Source organism: Mus musculus, chromosome 18 (assembly GCF_000001635.26).
Source record: "Mus musculus strain C57BL/6J chromosome 18, GRCm38.p6 C57BL/6J".
Lineage (NCBI taxonomy): Eukaryota > Metazoa > Chordata > Mammalia > Rodentia > Muridae > Mus > Mus musculus.
This window is the reverse complement of record NC_000084.6, coordinates 26,814,168-26,826,553: the sequence shown is the minus strand read 5'-3', so window position 1 is coordinate 26,826,553 and position 12,386 is coordinate 26,814,168. Positions and strand designations below refer to the sequence as shown.

The 12,386-nt window shown below is 36.5% G+C and overlaps 1 long non-coding RNA gene across 1 annotated transcript in view; it reads right to left on the bottom strand.

Annotated features, from left to right (window-relative positions):
- Positions 1-9,595, bottom strand: part of Gm33621 — a 39,935-nt gene extending 30,340 nt beyond the window's left edge. Inside the window, exon 1 of the long non-coding RNA XR_386127.3 lies at positions 9,518-9,595. This is a non-coding gene — a long non-coding RNA (predicted gene, 33621). The remainder of the gene's footprint in view (positions 1-9,517) is intronic.
- Between the last annotated feature and the right edge of the window lie 2,791 nt (positions 9,596-12,386).

The following is a 12,386-nucleotide window of genomic DNA, read 5'->3' as shown; positions in this document are numbered from 1 at the left end:
CCCAAACACCCCTTTCTCTGAACCCCTCTCCAAGCTGAGGCTATTCCTTGGCAATGTTCTTTGGCTTTATTCTGAGTTTTGGATTCAATGTAATAAACTATGCTCTTTGGGCCAAAGCTAAAAACACTGAATCATTTATCCTATGCATAGATTATGTGTAGGTAGTTCTTGATCAGTGAAGACTGGCTTATATAGCAATTTCTACTTCCTTTAGCAATAGTACAAAATGTATGAGGGCTACATTTAGAGTTTTCATAGAGACTGAGGACTGTTTGGGAATGAATTGTAGATGATATTATGCCTTATATTACAAGTAAGTCTTTGATAAGTACTAGGAGGGAAAGGGTCGTTTAGAAAGGGGGACTCAGAACATTCTACAAAGAAGATATTATAATTTTAACTGTTGTCCATAAATACATTATTAAAGCAATTATATATGAGAAATATGAATGATAATTTTGTATTTTTTCTATTTTGACAATATGATTTTTATGGTCTAAAGAGACAATGCCAAATATGACATTACTAAACATAGTGACTTTTGAAAAAATAAAAATTAAAAAACCTAACATACTGGAATCAAACAAAACAAACATAAATATAAGAGCCCAGGGGAAGGTTAAAGACTCAGAGACTCACTTGTATCCGCACTCTGAAAACACTAAACTGGAAGCTATATATGTAAACAGAAGGTCAGGTACAGACCTATGTAGGCCGTATGCATGCTGCCTCAGTCTCTATGAGTTTATTGTGATTTGACCCTGATGATTTAGAACAAGGACCTAGTTTTCACTCTGTCCTCAGTCTCTGTGGCTCTCACACTCTTTCTGCCTCTTCTTCTGCAGGGTTCCCTGAAACCTAAGAGGAAGAAATTTTCAGAAACATTCTATTTAGGGCTGAATATTCTATAGTCTCTAAGTCTCTGCTTTGGTGTAGGACTTTATTTTTGTTCCCATCAAATAAGGAAGCTTCTCTAATGATGGCTGATCAAGGCGGTGTAAACTATAGTCTTGGCAACAACCTGGCCGTTTGAAAATTTATTCAATGACTGAGCAATATGTCTTTGTGTAAATTACCACATTTTCTTTATCTATTTGTGTCATCAGGGACATCAATATTTTTTCCAATTTATGTATATTTTGAATATAGCAGCAATGCACACTACTGAAAAAGTGTCCCTGTGATAGGATGAAGTACACTGTGATAGGATGAAGTGCATATGTCCCAAAGTGGTATATTTGGATCTTGAGCAAGATGAATTCCCATATTCCGGAGGAACTACCATACTGATTTGCATGCAGGCTATACAGTTTTGTGATCCCACCAACACTGGATGAGTGTTCTCTTTATTCACATCCTTGCTAGCATATGCTGGCATATGTTTTATTGATCCTAGCTATTCTGGAAAATGTTAAAATGAAATCTCATAGTAGTTTGATCTGTATTGTCCTAATGATTAAGAATATTGAACATTTAAGTGTATCTCAGCAATTTCAGTTTATGTAGCAATTTTTTTTACTTTTGAGAAATCTTCATCTAGATATGTATCCCAGTTTTTTATTAGATATTTTTCTTTATTTACATTTCAAATGTTATCCCCTTTCCTGGTTTCCCCTCTAAAAACCCCTATCATCTCCTCCTCCCCCTGCTCATCAACCCACCCACTCCTGCATCCTGGTCCTGACATTCCTCTATACTGGGGCATAGAACCTTCATAGGACCAAGGGCCTCTCCTCCCATTGATGACCAACTAGGCCATCCTCTGCTACATATTCAGCTAGAGCCATGAGTCCCACCAAGTGTTTTCTCTGATTGGTTGTTTAGTTCCAGGGAGCTCTGGGGCTACTGGTTATTTCATATTGTTGTTCCTCCTATGGAGCTGCAAAATCCTTCAGTTCCTTAGTTACTTTCTTTAACTCCTTCATTGGGCACCCTGTGGTCCATCCAATGGATGGCTGTGAGCGTCCACTTATGTATTTGTTAGACACTGGCAAAGCCTCTCAGGAGACAGCTATATCAGGCTCTCGTCATGTATCCCAATTTTTAATTGGGTTATTTGTGGGCTTGTTTTTTGATATATAGTGTTATATGTTCTTTGTAAATTTTGCTATTAGCTCCCTGTCAGATGTATAGTTGGTAAAATTTTTCCCATTTTGTGGGCTGCTTCTTGGTTGTGTCCTTTGTTTTGCAGAACACAGTCAGTTTCATGGGTCCCCTTTATTAATTGTTGCTTTTAGTACCTGTGCTAATGCTCTTTTCAGAAAGTTGTTCCCCCCCCCCCCCAAGACAATGGGCTCGAGGCTATTCCCCACTTTCTCTTCTATCAGTTTCACTGTATCTGGTTTTATGGAAAAGTTTTAACCTATTTGGAGTTGACTTTTGTGTAGCATGATAAGTACAGATCTATTTGGACTTTTCTAAATCTAGCCATCTTGTTTGGCCAGCACCGTTTGTTGAGGATCCTTAGTATTTTGTCCAGTGAGTATATTTGGCTTCTTAATAAAGAAACAGAAGTATATGTGTACATGTGTGTGTGAGTGTGTGTGTGTGTGTGTGTGTGTGTGTGTGTGTGTGTGTGTGTGTGTGTATCTAGAGTGCAAGATGATTTATTCCATGTGTTTTCTCTTTTCTTGGGTGTAGTTAACCTCTTTAGATTGAAGTTTTCCTTATAGTGCCTTCTGTACCCCTATATTTGAAGATAAATATTGCTTAAGTTTGGTTATACAATAGAATGTTTTACTTTCTGACATAGTGATTGAAAGCTTTGCTGGCTATAGTAGTCTGCAGCATCATTTGTAGAACACCTGTTCAGGTCTTTCTTTTATTTAGAGTCTCTATTGAGAAGTCATGTTTAATTTCAATATGTCTGCTTTTATATGTCACCTGTTCTTTTTCCCCTGCAGGTTTCTTTTTCCTGTATGTTTAGTGTTTTATTAATTGCTGAGGAGACTTTCTTTTATGGTCCAGTCTAGTAAGAATTCTGTATATTTCTTGTATCTTGATATGTATCATCTTTAGGTTAGGGAATTTTTTTCTCATTATTTTGTTGGGAATATTTTTTGTGCCTGTGTTCAGGGTTTCTTCTCCTTCCTTTGTTCCTATTGTGCTTACATTTGGTCTTTTCAAAGTGTTCCAGATTTTTGGGAAGTTTTGTGCCAGGAATTTCTTAGATTTAACATTTTCTTCAACTGAGGTATCCACTTCTTGTATCGTGTCTTCTGTGTCTGAGACTTCAACCTGTTGGATTCTTTTGGTGAGGTTTGTCTCTGAGGTTCTTCTATGAGATGCTAATTTTTTTCTTTCCAGAATTTATTGTTTGAGTTTTCTTTATTGATTCTACATCCGGTTTCATGTTTTGAAGTGTTTTATTCATTTTGTTCTACAGGTTATATTTCTATAGATTTCATGATGGAATTCATCCATTTCCTTTTTAAGGACCTCTCGTATTCACAAAAGCTTTTATTGTATTGTACTTTCTCTTCAGTTACTGCACCAATATTCACAACCAGCTATGGTAGAGTTTCTGGTTTCTAATGAAGACATATTATCCTGACTGTTATTCATTTTGTTTTTAGCTGCCATCTAGGCATCTGGGGTTGGGAAGATTATAGTTTATAAGTTTTGTTCCTTGCTTTCTGTTTGCTCTCTGGTTCTTAGGACTGTGTGGCTCTATGTTGCCCAGTAGAAAATTCTTCTGAGTATCTGATAGGTGTTGTCAAAAACTTATACTTTTGGGTCTTATAGCATTGTGGTATCTAAGTTCAAGAAATTCAGGGCTGAAGAATAGACCCAGGCGGGTCCAGGCACAGCCAGACCCACCCTGTAGCTAAGAATGTCTTGCCATAAAAGATAAAAAAGAGAATGCAGGAACTAGTCAGGGATATCAGGATGGACTAAATGGCCATCTGGCAGGATGGCACCTCCCGGGGGACGCCTCCCTATGGCGTAAATCATATATTGACCAGGTGTCCCGCTGACCTCGAGAAGTCCCAAGCCCTTGTGCCTCCCTACACCTTAGCCGGCACTTACTACCCAGTTAATTTGTAATCACCCCGCTGACATTTAAATAAGCCAACCATGTGTAACCGTGCAAATTCTTTCAGCTCCCCCCTTTTGGTTTGTGGTTTTTGCCTTTATAAGCCTGTAAAAAGTTTAGGCTGGGGTCAAACTCCTCTGCCCCCTGCGCAGTGCATGAGTTTCAACCCCAGCATGCTGGCTTGAGCGCTCCTTTGTTGTTTGTGTGTTTGTGTGCCATTAAAGCCTCCTGTAGTTACAGCGAGTTTGGTCTCAGCAACCTACTGGGTGCGTGCCTTCCTGAGGAAGGACTCCCCGCGGGGGTCTTTCACATGCACACACCTTCATACACATGCATGCATGAATATATACATATTATTACAACCCACATAAATGTAAATAGAGTTGTTTCAGCTTTTTAAATTAATGTTTACATATTTCTTGTTTTCTTGTTTTGACTATTATTGACAAAATTATGCTGAGTTCTAATAACTTGTTACTTTATAAAAGAGCTTTAGAATTATTCATGTATTCTATATTCATAAATATTATTGTAGTCCATTGGAAAGTTCAGATAATTGTTTTCAATTTACTGCTTTTGAAGTAGAGAGTCCTATAATCTTTAAATGATACTGTCATTTTTGGAACACTATGTTGGCCAGTGTTTCATCACCATAACACATACCTGTAAACAAAATATTTGCTTGCTTTCATGATTTTGGAATTTGTAATCTATATTCCATTGTTCATTTTGCTTTGAATGAACTTATGATGAGGTAGAAAAACATTCTGTGGCAAGGTGCTAGAGTTAAGCAAACATCCCTCTAGAGAGAGAGAGAGAGAGAGAGAGGGGGGGGGGGAGGGAGAGGGAGAGAGAGAGAGAGAGAGAGAGAGAGAGAGAGAGAGAGAGAGAGAGAGAGAGAGAATGAATCAGAGTCTATCCCAAACACTTTATAGGAAACCATGCTTACAGATTTCTTCACCTCCAAACACTGCCCCAGGATGGGCACTCTTACCATTAACAGTGGAACATTTTGGAGCAGGGAGAAACACTCTGAAAATCTTAAATTCTGTATTGATACTACCTGATGAATAGATTATATTTCTTCTTTATGATCTTTGGCCTGCTTTGAGAGTGCATGATATTCCTTGCTTTCCTAATGGTAAATTCATCCTGGAGTACATACATTAATTCATGCTAGCTATATCAATACACGGTTTCATATGATACAAGATTTTCTAGACTGATATTTTTATGACAGCACTAGAGCTTTGGTAACCTACAGTATGTTTATGCAAGCAGACATGCTTGAATATCTATAACCTAGCACAGTGTCACTTTTATGCCAGCTATAAAAAAGCCCAAAAGGAAAAAAAAAAACAAAAAAAAAACAACCAAAACCAACTACAAAAAAAAAAAAAACCAAATAAACAAACAAGTAAATGAAAATTAAAAAAAAAAAAAGCAACATTGAATCTTTATAGATCTAGAGTGTTTAGATTAGGTGGAAAGACAATTGCATCATGAAGGTTTGATAGTATAATCTATAAGACCTTCTCCCTGTCTCCACCATACTGTTCTCAGTAGAGACATGTAGATGCACATAAAAGGTCAGTGCGCAAGGCAAGGCAGTGCAAATAGTAGCCATCTGCTTCATTTCATTGGAATTCAAAATAATGCATAAATTGTCTTAGCCTCTTTACCTAGAAAGATCTGGATTTTGTAGTTGTGTGTTTTGTCTTCTCTTACTGAGAGAGGATTTAATGTTAAATTTTAGCATACTCCAAGATGAGAAATCCTGAGAACCTGTAGCTGATATCTACTTATTTTGTTGTTGTTATTGTTTTGATTTGTTGTTGTTTTGGTTTTTTTTTTTTTGTTTGTTTGTTTGGTTGCTTGGGTTTTTGTTTGTTTGTTTGTTTTGTTTTCTTTTATCGAGTTGGGGGACTGAAAGATATTCTTGCTGAGAACTCATGGTTCAAGATATAATGTTGGAAAGACAGACTAATGTTAAATGCCCAGGAACCTAAGACGGCTCAGCTCTTCTAGTATAATTTTGTGCTTCCACCTACACGTGTTTCACTTATACCTAATGTCAGGAATTGTTTAGATTACTATGGAAGGTCCTACCAATGTTTTGACTGTATGAACTGAATTCATAGTTCCTAAGTCATCTCTGAGCCCCTGAGCTGGACCTGATTTAGCCAGGATTTTAGGCAAAGAAATTATGTTTAGTTTAGCCTTCCTGGTTTATTTCATCCCGCAGCAATGATTTTCTAACTCTGTGAGCCAAAAGCAGCAATGATGATTTATACAAGCCAAGGAAGAGAAAGGCATATCTCTATCTTATGAGTCTATTTACAAAGGGAATTACAGTGATACCTGCTTACCAGGAAAAAAAAATCACAAAGTTGAGACAGTGAAAGTGCCATTAAGTCATTTTTCCATCCCTAGAACCTGGCAGGGAATTGTTCCCTGAGGTGCACTTCCCTGCTTCTCTTGCAGCCAGGTTTTAAACATCTTAAGCTAAAGCACTGCCCTGCCCTCCCCCAGCAGTGACTATAGTGCCTCATAAATCTCTGTGCTCTGGGTCTCTTGTGATGCTTATTTCGTTGTCCCTGGGAGGCTATGTAGTTGTGTCATGTGCTAAAGAAAAGAAAGCAAGTATTAGACCTGTGCATGTGCCACACACTGAATCTGTTAGCATCCTTTGCTGAGTTTCTTTAATTCGGAAACCTTAAATCTTAAGGATGCCTCACTACTTCAGTGTGCATGCTTTTATTACTCCCAGGGGCAGCATGGAGCCTTATTCTGTGACTCCCTCTTCTACTGAGTGGCACTGGTGGTTAGGACCGCTGCTTTGCATACACCATTGAAGCGTGAAGTGATGGCTCACAAGAAAGTCATGATTCATCCATTGCCCTAACCAGTCTCCCATCACAGTTTGCTTTAGGGCTGAGGATACATTAGATATCAGTTTCTAAAGAAACTTGTAATCTAGAAAAAGAAAATTCTAGGAATTATTACACACAAGTTTTGCTACACATTAACACCTATATCTGTGTTAAATTACCATTCTATCTATCCAGTAACTTAAATAAGATTTAATGAAACAAAACTTAAAATGAAAAGAATATATTAATCCATTTCTTATTAACTTAATTATCCCCCATGGGAGCTCATTTGTTAAAGCTCTAACCCACAACGTGGCAGTATTTTAATATTGTTTATTTAAACAGGTGAGTAAGGTTAAACGGGTTCACAAAGGTAAGGTGCTAATCCAAAAGGAGAGGGACCTCAGGATAGCGGGAAAATACCAGAGAATAAGTGAACACAGGCAATGGTCCTTGGGAAGATACATGTATAATTGTCCATGAACAAATCACAAAGAAGGGGGTCTCAAAAATCAACAGCAGGCATTTTAATTTGGGAAGTTTTGCTTCAAGAACTTCAAGAAATCAAATTGCTAATTGTCAAGCCCCCCAAGGCATATTTATTCATCAATTCATTTATCTATCTATCTATCTATCTATCTATCTATCTATCTATCTATCTATTTACTTTTAAAAGTAGCATGCGTTACGTTTTTGCTAGTTCAAGTATTATTATCATCAAGCTTTTAAGGTAACACTTCTTTCAACAATTATCCTTTTCAGGTACTTACTCCAAAAAGCAACTGCTAAGAGTTTGAAGTCTGTATTATTTATTTATTTGTTTGTTTGTTTGTTTGTTTGCTTGCTTGCTTGCTTGCTTGCTTGCTCGCTCTGTGGAACTGTATCTGTCTGGTGGCAGAAATTTTGTCTAATTAACTAAATTATTATTGTATGATACAGTGTCTGTCACATAGAACGTGTATTTTAAAAATGAATCAAAATTAGTATGTAGGATTATTATTCTATAAATGTCAGCAATATTCTGGAGGTATTTGTGACTTCTAACGTGAAGACTATGTAGCTCAGGACTATCATCTCATTTGATTTTTGTGAATGGATACATTTTGTTGTTCTCTTCAAGTAAAGGAACTGACATGAGAGAAGATCTTACCAGATGAAAATGCTACTCCACTTACAGTGTTAGCATTCATATTTCCTATAATCTGGTATAATAGTCCTTGTTCTGTATAACATTTGTGTTCATATGCCACAATTGTTTAAATATTCAGCGGTATGTTATGATATCCAAAGAAACAGTTCCAATACTTGGTTGGCAGCCACGGATTGCCAGAGCACAACTCTACCTGTTTATTCTATTTTCTACCAGTCGTGGCACCATTCTTCCATGGCTGACATCCATCTTTATGAAAATATGTCTCAATACTTTCTGTACAAAAGTACCTCATACCTTGCCTTTGTCCATAGAGTAAACACAATTTACACTTTAAAATTCAGTGCAAGTTTCATGTTTCTGTGAAATCTCAAGGCTAATGCAAATCAACTGGTCTTTCTTTCTACCAATTTTTTTCTGTAGCATTCTGAATATTCATTATCCTCAAGTTTATGATGATGTAAGATAATTTCATGCAAATGTCATCTTCCAATACATTCAAACGAATACCAATATCAATATAACTGATTAGAAAATAATAGTGTATTAATTTGGGAGAAGATGATAAATCTTTCATCATTCTTGGTTGTTTTCTTGTTTCTTTTTTCTCTTCATGTCCTACCAAGTGTTCCCTCTGAAATCATACAAGGTGATTATGAATTACTAGTCTGGCATAATGATGAAGAAGAGTCTGGCTTCAGCCTCAGAGTAAACTTTGTGAGTCAAAAGCCACTTATCTTCATATTATATACTTTTATTATGTTCTCTTTTGTTTCATTATATTTTATGTATGTGACTTGCTGTGTACACACACACACATACATCAGATCAGATCAATTAGAACTGGATTAAACTTGGTATAGAAGACTAAACTTGGAATTTATGAATGAGCAGTAGTCTTAACTGCTAGTCGTCTTTCTAGCCACCATGCTATAGCATCTGATGACAGATCTTAGAATTCTCCATTGTAACATTAAGATCTTTCTCTTACCCATCTTGTACACCCTATCATATAATAATTGAAAAGAGTATTATCTAATTCTCATAAGCAATCTAGCTGGTAGTATGGTATCAGTTTCATTTAAATGTGCTCATTTGTAGGCATCATTTCCAATCAGTTCACCTTCATTGGATGATGATTTCTTTTCTTATGACAGGAACCAATTGCCTTAGAAAATTCTGAGATATTCTTGATGTTTCTGACATCATCAACCCCAAGACATTGCTTAGACTTAAGCTTTCTAAAATGTTATATTTAATTATATAACATTAGAACTAAAAAAAAAACAAGCAGAATGTACATATTAGATACAGTGGCATAACAATAAAGTTTTCATATCAAAAAGTGCTATTAATTAATAACCATCACCCTGGTTAAAGTAAATGAATCCAAGATTTATTAAAAAAAAAAAAACTTCTATGTCCTTCTTTTTCTTTGATAAACTTATATTCCACTACCTTTTGATGGCTTCTCCATCAGAAGACATGCTTCTGAGACATGAGTGCTCCTTTACTGTTTCATAGATATCCCCACCTGTAAAATACAATACAACTCTTTCAATAATTCATCCCTTTGACATCCTGACCTAAGACAGATTCTTAGGACTGGTTCTCCAAAGCTAAACGCTGAGAACACTGCTTCACTCAAGCAGAACTTCTTAAAACTCCTCAACACTATCACGTGTCTTCTGTCTTCTTGCTTTTATTGACTCAGTCTGTTTCCCCTGATGAAATGCCCTCCTACTCTCCAGGCCATGACATCCATACTCAGAGTCAAACCAAATGGCATCTCTGTGAGTTCCCTGTGTGGTTTACCTCAGTGGGGGGAGTGGGGTGTGTTCTCAATGGTCAGAAGACTCCACAAACACCTCTGTTTCTCAGTTTACCAATTAGTGCACTGTCAGATATTTACGTGCATTTTCCACCTACCTTGCCTCATTTATGTCTCCTTCTCTTAAGTGCATAATTCAATTTATAACCTCTGCATTACTGTCATTACTGTCCCTCTTTTTTTTTGGTTTGATTCTTTCTTTCTTTCTTTCTTTCTTTCTTTCTTCCTTCCTTCCTTCCTTCCTTCCTTCCTTCCTTTCTTTCTTTCTTTCTTTCTTTCTTTCTTTTGGGTTTTTTCGAGACTGGGTTTCTCTGTATAGCCCTGGCTATACTGGAACTTACTTTGTAGACCAAGGTGGCCTCGAACTCGGAAATCTGCCTGCCTCTGCCTCCCAAATGCTGGGATTAAAGGCATGTGCCACCACTGTTCGGCCATGTTACTGTCCTTTTGCTTGAAGATTAAAATCTTCTTATATACCATGAGTCTTTCCAATATTGCCAATTTGGCTTAATGAGGCCATTCTTATATATGTTACAAAAGAAAACCTTGAAATATTAAAAGAAAATAGATTTAGCAATGTTTCACTTAATCATGTTTCTTCCTAGTATCTTATGTAAAGGTAGATTCTCAGATATTATAAATTTAAAAAGTTAAGCGTTAATCTTAAAGAAGATATTGTAGAAAGTAAAAGCAATGATATTTCCCACTTGTAAAGACAGAATAAAATACTGCTTCAATGTATTAGAAGTGGAACCAGTATTGAAACTATTGAAAATAAGTCTTTAGCAATATAGAACATAGCAATTGTTTTAATTAAAATATAATCATATTGTTTCCTATCTTCTCTTTCTTCATTCCAACCCCTTTCACGATAATTTCTTATTTTTCCTCAAATTCAGGGTTTTTTTTCTTTGTTTTACTCACACACACACAGACACACAGAGCTCAGTACTTTTAGTGTTCATATTATGTGTATGACTTCAAGTCTGACCATTTCTTATTGTGCTAGACAATTATTTGTAGCAAAGATAACTTGGAAGTACAGTCTACCTTAAATAATTGAGAGAGAGAGAGAGAGAGAGAGAGAGAGAGGGAGAGAGAGAGAGAGAGAGAGAGAGAGAGAGAGAGAGAGAGAGAAACAGATAAGTCTTATGGGGATAACATAATTAACAGTCACCTTTGTCAGTTATAACAGAATACAACTTTCAACTTATAAGTAGTGAAGGTAACTAAGAGACTGTAAGACACAGCAAGCCTGAGAGCATCATGAAAGAAAACACACAGGTTACTCCTCAGAAGCCCCCTGAGGTTTCTTTAGGAGAGAAATTTTTCTTTGGTTAACCAGCATTTTACAAAGGTGGGTAATTTACTTCATGCAAAACAACTACAGACAGGACTTAGGAAATCTGTCCAGACACCACACCCAGCCAAACCCCCCAGCCCCTGCTGCCCAGACACTATTTTAACTAGGTTGTCTCTCTGTGAATGTGGGCAATAGCTGATGGGGAAAATACTGCAAAAGGTTTCTGCATGCTTAGCAATTTCACTGCATGAGATGGTTTCATAAGGAAGAGTAGTGTACATTCTTAATGCAGCTCATTTCAGATGAAGACCGTAGTCACTGCCAGTGAATTCTTAAACTGTGTCAAATATTGAAAGCAATGAAGAGGTATGAAAAAAAAAAAAAAAAAAAAACCAGAACTCCATAGAGAGGAGAGAAGGAAAGATAGAGTATGAAGTTGATGAAATGCGAGAAAAACTGGATACCAAGAAGTAAGTTAAAAGAAAGTAAAAAAGGAAAGATAAAAAGAAACACCACCTGTCAAATGTATCCAACTAGTCTCACTGAAGTTTCAGTAGCTGGCATTTCATCTGTCATATGAAAACATTTTCAATACCGTCTACCAACACAGCACTAAATTCTGGACTACCATTAATGTCAACCCATTTATAATTTTGGCTTGCAGCACTACAAAAAGGCAGATGACAGCCCACTATTTCACACCTGCTGCTGAAATGAATAAAAATGACTGAAATCTTTAAAACCACAAGAAAGTAAAGGGGAAAAAATAAAGCAAAGAGTGACTACACTGTTAAACCAATGGAAACTCCCTGCTTACCTGGAGTTTTGAGGCCCAGGCCCTAAATAAGATGACTTCAATAGATCTAGTAATAAGTATGGAAGAGCCCACAAGTAGAAACTGACATGTTTGGGAAGATTCTTGTCTATGTCTGATTGGTGTGATTTACACAACTACTTCCAATTTTGTAGCTTATTCCCGTCAACAGGACTGTCCATTACCCAAATAAATAAGATAAATAACTTTCTCAATATTCTATTTTAAACCTTGCTTTATGAAAGCATGATGTATACACTTAAATCTGTGCTTATTTACTTATTTATTTGCGTATTTTGTGTTTTTTTATATTTCTTTCTCAAAAGTATATGCAGCACAAAAAGGGTACATTAAGTGTTAAACTCCAGTGTAGTTACTA